The sequence below is a fragment of the Entelurus aequoreus genome, linkage group LG14 (genome assembly GCF_033978785.1).
Source record: "Entelurus aequoreus isolate RoL-2023_Sb linkage group LG14, RoL_Eaeq_v1.1, whole genome shotgun sequence".
In the NCBI taxonomy this organism is placed as follows: Eukaryota; Metazoa; Chordata; class Actinopteri; order Syngnathiformes; family Syngnathidae; genus Entelurus; species Entelurus aequoreus.
In genome coordinates this window covers 64,598,164-64,618,320 of record NC_084744.1, presented here as the reverse complement: position 1 = coordinate 64,618,320, position 20,157 = coordinate 64,598,164, and the positions used below count along the sequence as shown (strand labels likewise).

General features: G+C 34.5%; 1 long non-coding RNA gene across 1 annotated transcript in view; it reads left to right on the top strand.

The window, feature by feature from the left end:
• The window catches only part of LOC133665197 (uncharacterized), a 103,388-nt gene extending 83,476 nt beyond the window's left edge, over positions 1 to 19,912 (top strand). Inside the window, exon 3 of the long non-coding RNA XR_009828721.1 lies at positions 19,818 to 19,912. This is a non-coding gene — a long non-coding RNA (uncharacterized LOC133665197). The remainder of the gene's footprint in view (positions 1 to 19,817) is intronic.
• The last annotated feature ends 245 nt before the right edge of the window (positions 19,913 to 20,157 follow it).

The following is a 20,157-nucleotide window of genomic DNA, read 5'->3' as shown; positions in this document are numbered from 1 at the left end:
GTTTTGTTTAGTTTGATATATCCTAAGTTGGTGGCTAGTTCTGTTTCGGCGATCTTGTTTGTTTTCTTTGTTGCCATGGGTGCTGATTGTTGTCACCTGTCAACTTTTTGTCACCTATAAAGTTGTCACTCTTGGACCCAAGTTGCCAGATGCCTAAACTTAACTGTACTAATGTATGTTAGTGAGTTCTACTTGGAACATGTGCTTTTTTTAAGGTTTGCAAATACTAATATTGAGGATGTTTTCCTCAAAACGACAGTATTGGGGCTCCTGAAAATGCAAGTAGAGCAATAAAATGTTTGTTTTAGGTCAAACATTTTTGGACCAAAAATGCCAGATGTGTTAGTTAGTTCTGCTGGGAACATGTGCTTTTGTAAGGTTTGCAAACACAATTTTTTTTTTCTTCTCAAAATTAAAGAATGAAGGGGTTTTAAGCCTTTTTTAAAAGCATCCACAGTCTGAGGTGCCCTCAGGTGGTCAGGGAGAGCGTTCCACAGACTGGGAGCGGCTGTCTCCCATGGTTCGGAGCTTTGTCCTCGGTGGTTGGAGGAGGTTAATTGTGCTTAGAATCCTGAGAAAATGTGAATAAAGTAACAAAAACGTGTTTCAAGGATAACTCTTCAACCAAAGTGACCACACTCATCGGCAGTGCGCCTTACAATCCGGTAAAATATGGTAAATGACACCAAATCGAATTTGTTTTGATAAGCCCCTTAAGTCATCCGACAGCTATGAAATTATAAAAGGATGTTGCTGAATAGACGACGTGTGCAACGTGCCTAATGTCTGACCGTTTCAAACATGTTGAAACGTACGGAGTAGAACTGTGTTAGTTTGCTTTTTTCAAAAAGAAGGATTTTTTAAGCCTTTTTTAAAAAGCATCCACAGTCTGTGGTGCCCTCAGGTGGTCAGGGAGAGCGTTCCACGTGACCATTTCAAACACGTTGAAACGTACAGAGTAGAACTGTGTTAGTTTGCGCATTCCTTTAAGTAAGATGCAAAATAGCGCTCCAAAACCGTGCATTTAAAAAACAACAACGCTAGAACCACAAATAGCTGCCCCCAACAAGTAAAAAAACTAGTAAAATCAAATAAAAACCAGAACAGCGTAATAGCTAGAACTAGCACCCATATATCTTAAAACAAAAGAAGGCTGTTTATAAAAAGAAGGGTTTTCAAGCCTTTTTAAAAAGCATCCACAGTCTGTGGTGCCCTCAGGTGGTCAGGGAGAGCGTTCCACGTGACCATTTCAAACATGTTGAAACGTACAGAGTAGAACTGTGTTAGTTTGCGCGTTCCTTTAAGTAAGATGCAAAATAGCGCTCCAAAACCGTGCATTTAAAAAACAACAACGCTAGAACCACAAATAGCTGCCCCCAACAAGTAAAAAAACTAGTAAAATCAAATAAAAACCAGAACAGCCTAATAGCTAGAACTAGCACACATATATCTAAAAAAAAAAGAATTAAAAAAAAGGATTTTTTAAAAAGAATGGTTTTCAAGCCTTTTTAAAAAGCCTCCACAGTCTGTGGTGCCCTCAGGTGGTCAGGGAGAGCGTTTCACATTACCATTTCAAACACGTTGAAACGTACAGAGTAGAACTGTGTTAGTTGCGCGTTCCTTTAAGTAAGATGCAAAATAGCGCTCCAAAACCGTGCATTTAAAAAACAACAACGCTAGAACCACAAATAGCTGCCCCCAACAAGTAAAATAAATAGTAAAATAAAATAAAAACTAGAACAGCCTAATAGCAAGAACTAGCACACATATATCTAAAAAAAAAAAAAAAAAAAAAAAGGCTTTTTTTAAAAAGAAGGATTTTTTAAGCCTTTTTAAAAAAACATCCACAGTCTGTGGTGCCCTCAGGTGGTCAGGGAGAGCGTTCCACGTGACCATTTCAAACATGTTGAAACGTACAGAGTAGAACTGTGTTAGTTTGCGTGTTCCTTTAAGTAAGATGCAAAATAGCGCTCCAAAACCGTGCATTTAAAAAACAACAACGCTAGAACCACAAATAGCTGCCCCCAACAAGTAAAATAACTAGTAAAATCAAATAAAAACCAGAACAGGCTAATAGCTAGAACTAGCACACATATATCTTTAAAAAAAAGAAAAAAGAAGGCTGTTTATAAAAAGAAGGGTTTTTAAGCCTTTTTTAAAAAGCATCCACAGTCTGTGGTGTCCTCAAGTGGTCAGGGAGAGCATTCCACATGACCATTTCAAACATGTTGAAACGTACAGAGTAGAACTGTGTAAGTTTGCGCCTTCCTTTAAGTAAGATGCAAAATAGCGCTCCAAAACCGTGCATTTAAAAAACAACAACGCTAGAACCACAAATAGCTGCCCCCAACAAGTAAAATAACTAGTTAAATCAAATAAAAATCAGAACAGCCTAATAGCTAGAACTAGCACACATATATTTAAAAAAAAAAAAAAAAAAGGCTTTTTTTAAAAAGAAGGATTTTTTAAGCCTTTTTTAAAAAGCATCCACAGTCTGTGGTGCCCTCAGGTGGTCAGGGAGAGCGTTCCACGTGACCATTTCAAACATGTTGAAACGTACAGAGTAGAACTGTGTAAGTTTGCGCGTTCCTTTAAGTAAGATGCAAAATTGGGCTCCAAAACCGTGCATTTAAAAAAACAACAACACTAGAACCACATATAGCTGCCCCCAACAAGAAAAAAATAAATAGTAAAATAAAATAAAAACCAAAACAGCCTAATAGCTAGAACTAGCACCCATATATATTTTTTTTAAAAAGAAGGCTGTTTATAAAAAGAAGGGTTTTTAAGCCTTTTTTTAAAAGCATCCACAGTCTGTGGTGCCCTCAGGTGGTCAGGGAGCGGCATATAATAAACAACAACAGTCCGCCAGAAACAAACGAGGCAGCTTTTTTTCCCCGCCTCCCCCGTAGAGAGCGTGATTTGTTCTGCTGTCCACCTGTTGCTTTCCTCCAAGAAGAAACGTAGCGACACCACCCGCCCTAGGGGTGAGGGCAGATGATAGAATTATTTATCTGCTCCCCAAAGCTGCTCCATCGCTCCGAGCCGGGTGATCATATCTCTGCTAATGTTGATGTTGCAGCTGAAGGCTCAGGAGGGAAATTCTCTGATGGTTTTTTTAGCGTGTGTGTGTGCGTGTGTGTGAGTGTGTGTGTGTGTGTGTGTGTGTGTGTGTGTGTGTGTGTGTGTGTGTGTGTGTGTGTGTGTGTGTGTGTGTGTGTGTGTGTGTGTGTGTGTGTGTGTGTGTGTGTGTGTGTGTGTGTGTGTGTGTGTGTGTGCGTGTGTGTGTGTGTGTGTGTGCGTGTGTGTGTGTGTGTGTGTGTGTGTGTGTGTGTGTGTGTGTGTGTGTGTGTGTGTGTGTGTGTGTGTGCGTGTGTGTGTGTGAATTGTTGTGTCAGTCTGCACGGCTAATTAGAAAAGACCAGAAGAAGGAGAAAGAAAAAAAGGTGCAAAAACAATTGAGAAATTCACAAACCCACCGAGAGAAATGTGTCAAATAGTTTAATTGTTTACGGAAGCGAATGGAATAATAGGATGGAGCTGATATCACACCTTTGAGGAATCATCCGTCTCATTTTTTATTTTATTTTTTCCACATCCGATATTCAAGCAAAAATACCAACTTCTCCACCTTTTTAGGACTATATGTATATTTGTATATGTCAAATTGTAGTTGTTTTCCTTAATGCTAGGTTCACACCAACGGCGCTTTAAAGCGGCATGCAAAGCGGCATGCAAAGCGGCGTTAAAGCGTAACAAAGCCTGATTAAAGCGTGAGGGTCCTAATGGATGGTGGGAAAGCTTGTAGGCAAGTTCGCCAAAAAATTTTTAAATGGTTTAAAAAAATTCGGCGCTCTGTCAAGGATGGAATAAAAAACAGAGAGCGTATCAAAGCGTGACAAAGCTCAGCAAATCTTGACTCAAAGCGTAGGAAAGCTTAACAGATGTTGGTTCAAAGCGCGGACCCCAGTCTACTACTACAAATAGGAAGTGACTGTGATATTGACTAGTGACATTGAATATAAAAAATAAAAGAAATGCCTTTTATTGTCAACTAGCATAAGAAATGAAAGATAGATATTTATGAAGATGACAAAGAAATAAAAGAATGAAGATATAAACGTAATAAATAATAAACATAATATAACGGGGGAAAAAAGAGAAATTGAAAAAATAAATGAATATGAAACATAATAAATAATAAATAATAAACATAATATAACGAAAAAAGAAGAGGAATTGAAAAAATAAATGAATATAAAACATAATAAATAATAAATAATAAACATAATATAACGGGGGAAAAAAGAGAAATTGAAAAAATAAATGAATATAAAACATAATAAATAATAAATAATAAACATAATATAACGGGGGAAAAAAGAGAAATTGAAAAAACAAATGAATATAAAACAATAAATAATAAATAATAAACATAATATAACGAAAAAAAAAGAGGAATTGAAAAAATAAATGAATATAAAACATAATAAATAATAAATAAAAACATAATATAACGAAAAAATAAGAGAAATTGAAAAAATAAATGAATATAAAACATAATAGATAATAAATAAAAAACATAATATAACGAAAAAATAAGAGAAATTGAAAAAATAAATGAATATAAAACATAATAAATAATAAATAAAAAACATAATATAACGAAAAAATAAGAGAAATTGAAAAAATAAATGAATATAAAACATAATAGATAATAAATAATAAACATAATATAACGGGAAAAAAAGAAAAATTGAAAAAATAAATTAATATAAAACATAATAGCTAATAATAAATAATAAACATAATATAACGGGGAAAAAATGAGAAATTGAAAAAATAAATGAATATAAAAAATGGGTGGAAAACAGTATACTGAGTTTTTCACATTTTTTTTACTTATTTGTTTATCATATTTCTCTTTTATTACATTATGTGTTTTATCCTGTATATAATAAAACAAAAAGAGAAATCAAATAAATAGATAAATCTAAAAAAATGTGGGGAAAACTTAGTATACTGGGTTTTTCACTTTTTTTTTTACTTGTTTGTTTGTCATATTTCTCTGTTTTATTATATTATGTGTGCGCACGCAATTTATGCATCAAATTCACAAAATAATAATCACAGCATCTTCCAAATTGCACATAATTACATAACAATATCACATTTCAAAGTCATTATTGTCAATCAATCAATCAATGTTTATTTATATAGCCCTAAATCACAAGTGTCTCAAAGGGCTGCACAAGCCATCAACGACATCCTCGGTACAGAGCCCACATACAAATTATTACAAATGAATGTTCATAATGTTCATGACACATTAATTCCAATGCACAACAGAGCTTGATAATCCTGTCAGAGCCTGATTTAAAGCGTCAGGATCGCATCAAAGCATAATAAAGTTCAATAAAGCGTAATAAAACGTATCAAAGCGTGATTTAAAGCGTATCAAAGCGGGATCAAAGCGGCATCAAATCGTGAGGAACGGTAATTCGTCCCCCCAAAGCGGCAACTAATTTGTATCAGAGCGTATTAAAGCGTAACATTACTTCGGAGATCGGGATATTCGTGGAAAAATTGACAAAAATGACGGCGCTTTGCTCGCCGCTTTAAAGCGCGGCAAGCGGCGTTGGTGTGAACCAGGCATAAACTGACAGTATTCTGGTTTTATAAAACTGCAATTAGAGCAATAGGAGGCTTCTTTCAAGGGTAACTCTCGGGCCAAAGTTGACATGATGTCTAAATTTGGCTATGCTAATGTATGTTAGCGAGTGCTACCTGGAACATGTGCTTTTGTAAGGTTTGCAAACACTAATAGTGAGGGTTTTTTTCTCAAAATTACAATATTGGGTTTAGAATCCTGAGAAAATTCAAATAAAGCAATACAAATGTGCTTCAAGGGTCACTTTTGAACCTAAGTTGCCAGATGCCTAAACTTATCTGTCCTAATGTACTTGGAACATGTGCTTTTGTAAAGTTTGCAAACACTAATAGTGAGGGTTTTTTTTTTTCAAAATTACAATATTGGGTTTATAATCCTGAGAAAAGGCAAATAAAGCAATAAAAATTTGCTTCAAATGTCACTTTTGAACCTAAGTTGCCAGATGCCTAAACTTATCTGTACTAATGTACTTGGAACATGTGCTTTTGTAAGGTTTGCAAACACTAATAGTGAGGGTTTTTTTCTCAAAATTACAATATTGGGTTTATAATCCTGAGAAAATGCAAATAAAGCAATAAAAATGTGCTTCAAGGGTCACTTTTGAACCTAAGTTGCCAGATGCCTAAACTTAACTGTACTAATGTACTTGGAACATGTGCTTTTGTAAGGTTTGCAAACACTAATAGTGAGGGTTTTTTTCTCAAAATTACAATATTGGGTTTATAATCCTGAGAAAATGCAAATAAAGCAATAAAAAGTTGCTTCAAGGGTCACTTTTGAACCTAAGTTGCCAGATGCCTAAACTTATCTGTACTAATGTACTTGGAACATGTGCTTTTGTAAGGTTTGCAAACACTAATAGTGAGGGGTTTTTTTTCTCAAAATTACAATATTGGGTTTAGAATCCTGAGAAAATGCAAATAAAGCAATAAAAATTTGCTTCAAGGGTCACTTTTGAACCTAAGTTGCCAGATGCCTAAACTTAACTGTACTAATGTACTTGGAACATGTGCTTTTGTAAGGTTTGCAAACACTAATAGTGAGGGGTTTTTTTCTCAAAATTACAATATTGGGTTTAGAATCCTGAGAAAATTCAAATAAAGCAATAAAAATTTGCTTCAAATGTCACTTTTGAACTTAAGTTGCCAGATGCCTGAACTTAACTGTACTAATGTACTTGGAACATGTGCTTTTGTAAGGTTTGCAAACACTAATAGTGAGGTTTTTTTTTTCTCAAAATTACAATATTGGGTTTATAATCCTGAGAAAATGCAAATAAAGCAATAAAAATGTGCTTCAAGGGTCACTTTTGAACCTAAGTTGCCAGATGCCTAAACTTAACTGTACTAATGTACTTGGAACATGTGCTTTTGTAAGGTTTGCAAACACTAATAGTGAGGGTTTTTTTTTCTCAAAATTACAATATTGGGTTTATAACCCTGAGAAAATGCAAATGAAGCAATAAAAAGTTGCTTCAAGGGTCACTTTTGAACCTAAGTTGCCAGATGCCTAAACTTAACTGTACTAATGTACTTGGAACATGTGCTTTTGTAAGGTTTGCAAACACTAATAGTGAGGGGTTTTTTTTCTCAAAATTACAATATTGGGTTTAGAATCCTGAGAAAATGCAAATAAAGCAATAACAATTTGCTTCAAGGGTCACTTTTGAACCTAAGTTGCCAGATGCCTAAACTTAACTGTCCTAATGTACTTGGAACAGGTGCTTTTGTAAGGTTTGCAAACACTAATAGTGAGGGGTTTTTTTCTCAAAATGACAATATTGGGTTTATAATCCTGAGAAAATGCAAAAAAAGCAATAAACATTTGCTTCAAGGGTCACTTTTGAACCTAAGTTGCCAGATGCCTAAACTTAACTGTACTAATGTACTTGGAACATGTGCTTTTGTAAGGTTTGCAAACACTAATAGTGAGGGGTTTTTTTTCTCAAAATTACAATATTGGGTTTAGAATCCTGAGAAAATGCAAATAAAGCAATAACAATTTGCTTCAAGGGTCACTTTTGAACCTAAGTTGCCAGATGCCTAAACTTAACTGTACTAATGTACTTGGAACATGTGCTTTTGTAAGGTTTGCAAACACTAATAGTGAGGGGTTTTTTTTCTCAAAATTACAATATTGGGTTTAGAATCCTGAGAAAATGCAAATAAAGCAATAACAATTTGCTTCAAGGGTCACTTTTGAACCTAAGTTGCCAGATGCCTAAACTTAACTGTCCTAATGTGCTTGGAACAGGTGCTTTTGTAAGGTTTGCAAACACTAATAGTGAGGGTTTTTTTTCTCAAAATGACAATATTGGGTTTATAATCCTGAGAAAATGCAAATAAAGCAATAACAATTTGCTTCAAGGGTCACTTTTGAACCTAAGTTGCCAGATGCCTAAACTTAACTGTACTAATGTACTTGGAACATGTGCTTTTGTAAGGTTTGCAAACACTAATAGTGAGGGTTTTTTTTTCTCAAAATTACAATATTGGGTTTAGAATCCTGAGAAAATGCAAATAAAGCAATAACAATTTGCTTCAAGGGTCACTTTTGAACCTAAGTTGCCAGATGCCTAAACTTAACTGTCCTAATGTACTTGGAACATGTGCTTTTGTAAGGTTTGCAAACACTAATAGTGAGGGTTTTTTTTCTCAAAATGACAATATTGGGTTTATAATCCTGAGAAAATGCAAAAAAAGCAATAAAAATTTGCTTCAAGGGTCACTTTTGAACCTAAGTTGCCAGATGCCTAAACTTATCTGTACTAATGTACTTGGAACATGTGCTTTTGTAAGGTTTGCAAACACTAATAGTGAGGGGTTTTTTTCTCAAAATGACAATATTGGGTTTATAATCCTGAGAAAATGCAAAAAAAGCAATAAAAATTTGCTTCAAGGGTCACTTTTGAACCTAAGTTGCCAGATGCCTAAACTTAACTGTACTAATGTACTTGGAACATGTGCTTTTGTAAGGTTTGCAAACACTAATAGTGAGGGTTTTTTTTTCTCAAAATTACAATATTGGGTTTAGAATCCTGAGAAAATGCAAATAAAGCAATAACAATTTGCTTCAAGGGTCACTTTTGAACCTAAGTTGCCAGATGCCTAAACTTAACTGTACTAATGTACTTGGAACATGTGCTTTTGTAAGGTTTGCAAACACTAATAGTGAGGGGTTTTTTTTCTCAAAATTACAATATTGGGTTTAGAATCCTGAGAAAATGCAAATAAAGCAATAACAATTTGCTTCAAGGGTCACTTTTGAACCTAAGTTGCCAGATGCCTAAACTTAACTGTCCTAATGTACTTGGAACAGGTGCTTTTGTAAGGTTTGCAAACACTAATAGTGAGGGTTTTTTTTCTCAAAATGACAATATTGGGTTTATAATCCTGAGAAAATGCAAATAAAGCAATAACAATTTGCTTCAAGGGTCACTTTTGAACCTAAGTTGCCAGATGCCTAAACTTAACTGTACTAATGTACTTGGAACATGTGCTTTTGTAAGGTTTGCAAACACTAATAGTGAGGGGTTTTTTTTCTCAAAATTACAATATTGGGTTTAGAATCCTGAGAAAATGCAAATAAAGCAATAACAATTTGCTTCAAGGGTCACTTTTGAACCTAAGTTGCCAGATGCCTAAACTTAACTGTCCTAATGTACTTGGAACATGTGCTTTTGTAAGGTTTGCAAACACTAATAGTGAGGGTTTTTTTTCTCAAAATGACAATATTGGGTTTATAATCCTGAGAAAATGCAAAAAAAGCAATAAAAATTTGCTTCAAGGGTCACTTTTGAACCTAAGTTGCCAGATGCCTAAACTTATCTGTACTAATGTACTTGGAACATGTGCTTTTGTAAGGTTTGCAAACACTAATAGTGAGGGGTTTTTTTCTCAAAATGACAATATTGGGTTTATAATCCTGAGAAAATGCAAAAAAAGCAATAAAAATTTGCTTCAAGGGTCACTTTTGAACCTAAGTTGCCAGATGCCTAAACTTAACTGTACTAATGTACTTGGAACATGTGCTTTTGTAAGGTTTGCAAACACTAATAGTGAGGGGTTTTTTTTCTCAAAATTACAATATTGGGTTTAGAATCCTGAGAAAATGCAAATAAAGCAATAACAATTTGCTTCAAGGGTCACTTTTGAACCTAAGTTGCCAGATGCCTAAACTTAACTGTACTAATGTACTTGGAACATGTGCTTTTGTAAGGTTTGCAAACACTAATAGTGAGGGGTTTTTTTTCTCAAAATTACAATATTGGGTTTAGAATCCTGAGAAAATGCAAATAAAGCAATAACAATTTGCTTCAAGGGTCACTTTTGAACCTAAGTTGCCAGATGCCTAAACTTAACTGTCCTAATGTACTTGGAACAGGTGCTTTTGTAAGGTTTGCAAACACTAATAGTGAGGGTTTTTTTTCTCAAAATGACAATATTGGGTTTATAATCCTGAGAAAATGCAAATAAAGCAATAACAATTTGCTTCAAGGGTCACTTTTGAACCTAAGTTGCCAGATGCCTAAACTTAACTGTACTAATGTACTTGGAACATGTGCTTTTGTAAGGTTTGCAAACACTAATAGTGAGGGGTTTTTTTTCTCAAAATTACAATATTGGGTTTAGAATCCTGAGAAAATGCAAATAAAGCAATAACTTTGGTTCAAGAGTTCTCCTTGAAAGTTTGAATTGCTTTATTCACATTTTCTCAGGATTCTAAGCACACTTCTGTCATTTGGAGAAAAAACAAATTAGATGTTTGAGTTTAGAAACCTTACAAAATGACATGTTCCAAGTAGCACTCACTAAAATACTACAGTCCAATTTAGACATCTAGCAACTTTGGTTGAAGAGTTATCCTTGAAGGTTTTTATTGTTTTATTCACATTTTCTCTGGATTCTAAGCAAAATACTTTCATTTTGAGAAAAAACAAAAAGTTTGTGGTTGCAAACCTTACAAAAGCACATGTTCCAAGCAGAACTCACTAACGTACAGTTAAGTTTAGACATCTGGCAACTTTGGTTCAAGAGTTATCCTTGAAAGTTTGTATTGCTTTATTCACATTTTCTCGGGATTCTAAGCACAATACTTTCATTTTGAGAAAAAACAAAAAGTTTGAGTTTGCAAACCTTACAAAAGCACATGTTCCAAGCAGAACTCACTAACGTACAGTTAAGTTTAGACATCTGGCAACTTTGGTTCAAGAGTTATCCCTGAAACAATTTTTCATTGATTTATTCACATTTTCTCAGGATTCTAAGCTTTTTTGAGAAAAAAATAATTTTTTGAGTTTGCAAACGTTACAAAATAACATGTTCCAAGTAGCACTCACTAACTAAATAGTCAAATTTAGACATCTGGCAACTTTGGTTCAAGTGTTATCCTTGAAAGTTTGTATTGCTTTATTCACATTTTCTCGGGATTCTAAGCACAATACTTTCATTTAGAGAAAAAACTAAATTGTTGTGTTTGCAAACCTTACAAAAGCACATGTTCCAAGCAGAACTCACTAACGTACAGTTAAGTTTAGACATCTGGCAACTTTGGTTCAAGAGTTATCCCTGAAACAATTTTTCATTGATTTATTCACATTTTCTCAGGATTCTAAGCTTTTTTGAGAAAAAAAAAATGTTTGAGTTTGCAAACATTACAAAATAACATGTTCCAAGTAGCACTCACTAACTAAATAGTCAAATTTAGACATCTGGCAACTTTGGTTCAAGAGTTATCCTTGAAAGTTTGTATTGCTTTATTCACATTTTCTCGGGATTCTATGCCCAATACTTTCATTTTGAGAAAAAACAAAAAGTTTGTGTTTGCAAACCTTACAAAAGCACATGTTCCAAGCAGAACTCACTAACGTACAGTTAAGTTTAGACATCTGGCAACTTTGGTTCAAGAGTTATCCTTGAAAGTTTGTATTGCTTTATTCACATTTTCTCGGGATTCTAAGCACAATACTTTCATTTTGAGAAAAAACAAAAAGTTTGAGTTTGCAAACCTTACAAAAGCACATGTTCCAAGCAGAACTCACTAACGTACAGTTAAGTTTAGACATCTGGCAACTTTGGTTCAAGAGTTATCCCTGAAACAATTTTTCATTGATTTATTCACATTTTCTCAGGATTCTAAGCTTTTTTGAGAAAAAAATAATTTTTTGAGTTTGCAAACGTTACAAAATAACATGTTCCAAGTAGCACTCACTAACTAAATAGTCAAATTTAGACATCTGGCAACTTTGGTTCAAGAGTTATCCTTGAAAGTTTTTATTGCTTTATTCACATTTTCTCGGGATTCTAAGCACAATACTTTCATTTAGAGAAAAAAATAAATTTTAGTGTTTGCAAACCTTACTAAAGCACATGTTCCAAGCAGAACTCACTAACGTACAGTTAAGTTTAGACATCTGGCAACTTTGGTTCAAGAGTTATCCCTGAAACAATTTTTCATTGCTTTATTCACATTTTCTCAGGATTCTAAGCATACTACTGTCATTTTGAGAAAAAACTAAATATTTGTTTGCAAAACAAAAGCACATGTTCCAAGTAGAACTCCCTGTAACATAAATTAGTACAGTTAAATTTAGACATCCTGCAACTTTGGTTCAAGCGTTATCTTTGAAACAAGTTTTTCATTGCTTTATTCACATTTTCTCAGGATTCTAAGCTCACTACTTTCATTTTGAGGAAAAAAATACATTTCTGAGTTTGCAAACGTTACAAAAGGTCATGTTCCAAGTAGCACTCACTAACATAATACAGTCCAATTTAGACATCCGGCAACTTTGGTTCAAGAGTTATCCTTGAAAGTTTGTATTGCTTTATTCACATTTTCTCAGGATTCTAAGCACACTACTGTCATTTGGAGAAAAAAACTAAATGTTGAGTTTAGAAACCTTACAAAATGACATGTTCCAAGTAGCACTTGCTAACATAATACAGTCCAATTTAGATATCTAGCAACTTTGATTCAAGAGGTATCCTTGAAACAAGAATTGTATGGCTTTAATCACATTTTCTCGGGATTCTAAGCACAATTCTTTCATTTTGAGAAAAAAACTACATTTTTGTGTTTGCAAAACGTACAAAAGCACATGTTCCAAGCAGAACTCACTAACGTACATTTAAGTTTAGACGTCTGGGAACTTTGGTTCAAGACTTATCCCTGAAACAATTTTTCATTGCTTTATTCACATTCTCTCAGGATTCTAAGCACACTACTGTCATTTGGAGAAAAACATTAATTTTTGAGGTTGCAAACGTTACAAAATAACATGTTCCAAGTAGCACTCACTAACAAAATAGTCCAATTTAGACATCTGGCAACTTTGGTTCAAGAGTTATCCTTGAAAGTTTTTATTGCTTTATTCACATTTTCTCGGGATTCTAAGCACAAAACTTTCAGTTTTAGAAAAAACTAAATTTTTGAGGTTGAAAAACTTATAAAAGCCCATGTTCCAAGCAGAATTCACGAAGATACATTAGTACAGCTAAATTTAGACATCTGGCAACTTTGGTTCAAGAGTAATCCCTGGAAAAAACTTTGTATTGCTTTATTCACATTTTCTCAGGATTCCAAGCTCACTACTGTCATTTTGAGGAAAAAAACACTAAATGTTTGAGTTTAGAAACCTTACAAAAGAACATGTTCCAAGTAGCACTAATTAACAAAATAGTCAAATTTAGACATCTAGCAACTTTGGTTCAAGAGTTATCCTTGAAAGTTTTTATTGCTTTATTCACATTTTCTCGGGATTCTAAGCACATTACTTTCATTTTGAGAAAAAACAAAAAGTTTGTGTTTGCAAACCTTACAAAAGTACATGTTCCAAGCAGAACTCACTAACGTACAGTTAAGTTTAGACATCTGGCAACTTTGGTTCAAGACTTATCCCTGAAACAATTTTTCATTGCTTTATTCACATTTTCTCAGGATTCTAAGCATACTACTGTCATTTTGAGAAAAACATTAATTTTTGAGGTTGCAAATGTTACAAAATAACAGCACTCACTAACTAAATAGTCAAATTTAGACATCTGGCAACTTTGGTTCAAGAGTTATCCTTGAAAGTTTTTATTGCTTTATTCACATTTTCTCGGGATTCTAAGCACAAAACTTTCAGTTTTAGAAAAAACTAAATTTTTGAGGTTGCAAAACTTATAAAAGCACATGTTCCAAGCAGAATTCACAAAGATACATTGGTACAGCTAAATTTAGACATCTGGCAACTTTGGTTCAAGAGTAATCCCTGGAAAAAACTTTGTATTGCTTTATTCACATTTTCTCAGGATTCCAAGCTCACTACTGTCATTTTGAGAAAAAAAACTAAATGTTTGAGTTTAGAAACCTTACAAAAGAACATGTTCCAAGTAGCACTAATTAACAAAATAGTCCAATTTAGACATCTAGCAACTTTGGTTCAAGAGTTATCCTTGAAAGTTTTTATTGCTTTATTCACATTTTCTCGGGATTCTAAGCACAATACTTTCAGTTTGAGAAAAAACTAAATTTTTGAGGTTGCAAAACTTATAAAAGCACATGTTCCAAGCAGAATTCACAAAGATACATTGGTACAGCTAAATTTAGACATCTGGCAACTTTGGTTCAAGAGTTATCCCTGGAAAAAAAAAAAACTTTTTATTGCTTTATTCACATTTTCTCAGGATTCTAAGCTTTTTTGAGAAAAAAATATTTTTTTGAGTTTGCAAACGTTACAAAAGAACATGTTCCAAGTAGCACTCACTAACAAAATAGTCCAATTTAGACATCTGGCAACTTTGGTTCAAGAGTTATCCTTGAAAGTTTTTATTGCTTTATTCACATTTTCTCGGGATTCTAAGCACAATACTTTCAGTTTGAGAAAAAACTAAATTTTTGAGGTTGCAAAACTTATAAAAGCACATGTTCCAAGCGGAATTCACAAAGATACATTGGTACAGTTAAATTTAGACATCTGGCAACTTTGGTTCAAGAGTTATCCCTGGAAAAAAAAAAACTTTGTATTGCTTTATTCACATTTTCTCAGGATTCTAAGCTTTTTTGAGCAAAAAATATTTTTTTGAGTTTGCAAACGTTACAAAATAACATGTTCCAAGTAGCACTCACTAACAAAATAGTCGAATTTAGACATCTGGCAACTTTGGTTCAAGAGTTATCCTTGAAAGTTTTTATTGCTTTATTCACATTTTCTCGGGATTCTAAGCACAATACTTTCAGTTTGAGAAAAAACTAAATTTTTGAGGTTGCAAAACTTATAAAAGCACATGTTCCAAGCAGAATTCACAAAGATACATTGGTACAGCTAAATTTAGACATCTGGCAACTTTGGTTCAAGAGTTTTCCTTTGAAAAAAAAAACTTTGTATTGCTTTATTCAAATTTTCTCAGGATTCCAAGCTCACTACTGTCATTTTGAGAAAAAAAAACGAAATGTTTGAGTTTAGAAACCTTACAAAATAACATGTTCCAAGTAGCACTAATTAACAAAATAGTCAAATTTAGACATCTGGCAACTTTGGTTCAAGAGTTATCCTTGAAAGTTTTTATTTCTTTATTCACATTTTCTCGGGATTCTAAGCACAATACTTTCAGTTTGAGAAAAAACTAAATTTATGAGGTTGCAAAACTTATAAAAGCCCATGTTCCAAGCAGAATTCACAAAGATACATTGGCACAGCTAAATTTAGACATCTGGCAACTTTGGTTCAAGAGTTATCCCTGGAAAAAAAACAACTTTATATTGCTTTATTCACATTTTCTCAGGATTCCAAGCTCACTACTGTCATTTTGAGGAAAAAACACTAAATGTTTGAGTTTAGAAACCTTACAAAATAACATGTTCCAAGTAGCACTAATTAACAAAATAGTCAAATTTAGACATCTAGGAACTTTGGTTCAAGAGTTATCCTTGAAAGTTTTTATTGCTTTATTCACATTTTCTCGGGATTCTAAGCAAAATACTTTCAGTTTGAGAAAAAACTAAATTTTTGAGGTTGCAAAACTTATAAAAGCACATGTTCCAAGCAGAATTCACAAAGATACATTGGTACAGTTAAATGTAGACATCTGGCAACTTTGGTTCGAGAGTTTTCCCTTGAAAAAAAAAACTTTGTATTGCTTTATTCACATTTTCTCAGGATTCTAAGCTTTTTTGAGAAAAAAATAATTTTTTGAGTTTGCAAACGTTACAAAATAACATGTTCCAAGTAGCACTCACTAACAAAATAGTCCAATTTAGACATCTGGCAACTTTGGTTCAAGAGTTATTCTTGAAAGTTTTTATTGCTTTATTCACATTTTCTCGGGATTCTAAGCACAATACTTTCAGTTTGAGAAAAAACTACATTTTTGAGGTTGCAAAACTTATAAAAGCACATGTTCCAAGCAGAATTCACAAATATACATTGGTACAGCTAAATTTAGACATCTGGCAACTTTGGTTCAAGAGTAATCCCTGGAAAAAAACTTTGTATTGCTTTATTCACATTTTCTCAGGATTCCAAGCTCACTACTGTCATTTTGAGAAAAACAACTAAATGTTTGAGTTTAGAAACCTTACAAAATAACATGTTCCAAGTAGCACTAATTAACAAAATAGTCAAATTTAGACATCTAGCAACTTTGGTTCAAGAGTTATCCTTGAAAGTTTTTATTGCTTTATTCACATTTTCTCGGGATTCTAAGCACAATACTTTCAGTTTGAGAAAAAACTAAATTTTTGAGGTTGCAAAACTTATAAAAGCACATGTTCCAAGCAGAATTCACAAAGATACATTGGTACAGCTAAATTTAGACATCTGGCAACTTTGGTTCAAGACTTATCCCTGGAAAAAAAAAAAACTTTTTATTGCTTTATTCACATTTTCTCAGGATTATTAGCTTTTTTGAGAAAAAATATTTTTTTGAGTTTGCAAACGTTACAAAATAACATGTTCCAAGTAGCACTCACTAACAAAATAGTCAAATTTAGACATCTGGCAACTTTGGTTCAAGAGTTATCCTTGAAAGTTTTTATTGCTTTATTCACATTTTCTCGGGATTCTAAGCACAATACTTTCAGTTTGAGAAAAAACTAAATTTTTGAGGTTGCAAAACTTATAAAAGCCCATGTTCCAAGCAGAATTCACAAAGATACATTGGTACAGCTAAATTTAGACATCTGGCAACTTTGGTTCAAGAGTTTTCCCTTGAAAAAAAAAAACTTTGTATTGCTTTATTCACATTTTCTCAGGATTCCAAGCTCACTACTGTCATTTTGAGAAAAAAAACGAAATGTTTGAGTTTAGAAACCTTACAAAAGAACATGTTCCAAGTAGCACTAATTAACAAAATAGTCAAATTCAGACATCTAGCAACTTTGGTTCAAGAGTTATCCTTGAAAGTTTTTAATGCTTTATTCACATTTTCTCGGGATTCTAAGCACAATACTTTCAGTTTTAGAAAAAACTACATTTTTGAGGTTGCAAAACTTATAAAAGCACATGTTCCAAGCAGAATTCACAAAGATACATTGGTACAGCTAAATTTAGACATCTGGCAACTTTGGTTCAAGAGTTTTCCCTTGAAAAAAAAAAACTTTGTATTGCTTTATTCACATTTTCTCAGGATTCCAAGCTCACTACTGTCATTTTGAGAAAAAAAACGAAATGTTTGAGTTTAGAAACCTTACAAAAGAACATGTTCCAAGTAGCACTAATTAACAAAATAGTCAAATTCAGACATCTAGCAACTTTGGTTCAAGAGTTATCCTTGAAAGTTTTTAATGCTTTATTCACATTTTCTCGGGATTCTAAGCACAATACTTTCAGTTTTAGAAAAAACTACATTTTTGAGGTTGCAAAACTTATAAAAGCACATGTTCCAAGCAGAATTCACAAAGATACATTGGTACAGTTAAATTTAGACATCCGGCAACTTTGGTTCAAGAGTTTTCCCTTGAAAAAAAAAACTTTGTATTGCTTTATTCACATTTTCTCAGGATTCTAAGCTTTTTTGAGAAAAAAATAATTTTTTGAGTTTGCAAACGTTACAAAATAACATGTTCCAAGTAGCACTCACTAACAAAATAGTCAAATTTAGACATCTGGCAACTTTGGTTCAAGAGTTATCCTTGAAAGTTTTTATTGCTTTATTCACATTTTCTCGGGATTCTAAGCCTAATACTTTCAGTTTGAGAAAAAACTACATTTTTGAGGTTGCAAAACTTATAAAAGCACATGTTCCAAGCAGAATTCACAAATATACATTGGTACAGCTAAATTTAGACATCTGGCAACTTTGGTTCAAGAGTAATCCCTGGAAAAAACTTTGTATTGAACTCAACCTCGGGACCTAACTCAACATGTTCTCAACATGGCATGGCCATTGTTTCCTCCGGAGACCGGATTCCAGAAGTTCCATCCCTGTTGAATTATTTTAATTGTAATTGGATATTTTGTGATAATGCTAATACTAAATTGTTAACGCGGTTCCAACGAAAGGCAAATTGTATGAATTTCCGATATAGCGACCGTTTCTAAAAAAGCAATCAAGACAGTACTGATAAGATGGAGAAATAGGGGAGAGAAGGGCACACCAAGGACGGTCAATATTTAAAAAAGGTTCTGTAAGGTTGGACGGCACATTATTTCTCTCATCCGTGTGGAAAAAGTGTGTCATTCAGAAATCTGGGACAATCAGTAATGGAGCGACTCTGTTCTGCTCTGTTTCTTTTCAATCACTGCTATGAATCCTGTTCAAACATGCAGCCTCGTGCACTCTCTGTACAGTACTCCGTAGAATGTCATGAGATACAGCATATAAAGCCGTGCATTTCCCACCTAGGCCTTCAGTGATGGCTTGCCTAGTCCAGGGGTCGGCAACCTTTACCACTCAAAGAGCCATTTTGGCAAGTTTCACAAATTAAAGAAAGTAATGGGAGCCACAAAAAAAAATTTAAAATGAAAAACACCGCATAAAAAGCTTGAATGCTTTGTGCTATGTTAACTAGGGGTCTCAGACACACGCACCAGCATGCACTTTAATGTGGAAATTTGACGTTAGTGCAGCCCGCGAGTTTTGAATGAATGGCGCTTGATAGCGTCATACTTGCCAACCCTCTCATTTTTCCCGGGAGACTCCCGAATATCAGAGCGTGATGACACTGCATTTGGCGCCCTCTACAGTCTGCTCTAAAGGTGTACCTGCTCGACCACATGTAGAATGCAGTTTCAGCTTGCTCACGTAAGTGACAGCAAGGCGTACTAGCTCAGCAGCCACACATCTTACACTGACGGTACCAATACCCAGAATCCCATGCAGCCCTAACTCTTCCGCTCAACCAACGCACGGAGAGAGGGGGGGGTTGATGTGTGGGGGGATTTGGTGGTAGCGGGGGTGTATAATGTAGACCGGAAGAGTTAGGGCTGCATGGGATTCTGGGTAATGGTTGTGTTGTGTTTATGTTGTGTTACGGTGGGATGTTCTCCAGAAATGTGTTTTTCATTCTTTTTTGGTGTGGGTTCACAGTGTGGCGCATATTTGTAACGTAACAGTGTTAAAGTTGTTTGATACGGCTACCCTCAGTGTAAGCTGTGTGGCTGATGAGTAAGTATGCTTTGCTGTCTCCTGTGTGTGCAAGTAATAACAACATGCAACATGTGGCTGGCCTGGCACGCTGTATGTAAATGCTATAGAGGACAATTACTGCAGTGCAATTAGGGCACGCCCTTTATTTAGCAATTAGAGTGTAAATAGGATTATTTTTTCCCTGGGAGTTATCTAGGAGAGACACTGAGATCCATAAACCTCCTGGGAAAATCGGGGGGGTCGGCATGTATGTAGCTGAGCCGCATCAGAGTGGTCAAGGAGCCGCATGCGGCTCCGGAGCCGCGGGTTGCCGACCCCTGGCCTAGTTCAATAAATAGCTCTCAAAATACAAACCCCCGTTTCCATATGGAAACGGAATACAATGATATGCAAATCATTGTATTCCGTTTATATTTACATCTAACACAATTTCCCTACTCATATGGAAACGGGGTTTGTACATTCACAAGACCTAGTTTCTCTTTGAATATCCTTCTTGAAAATGGCCTTGCAAATATATATCTGGCACCTAATCAACGTTTTGCTCTGCTTCTTTGTTGGTTAAAAAAAACCAGTGAGGACCGCTGATTTCTCCGCTGGCCGGGTATGGCTCCGGTGCCACTTTCAGCTTTCGGAAATCACAACTTGTGATTGGATACTTGGGAGTGACAGGTGAGCATCCAATCACAGTCACGTTTAACGTAAGGGTACTGTCCGTTAACGGAATGTCCTTGATCGTTAAACTGCGCAGCCGCCGCTAAAGTTGGTTCAGAAGGCAGAATTCATAGAGCGCTGGCAACAAGCTAGCTGAGTTCTGATTGGATAAAAGCTCAATCTTAAAAAAGCAACACTGGCATTGAATCACCTCAATTTGTCACTAGTGTACAAAACGGGCTATTTTTTGGCACATTTAAA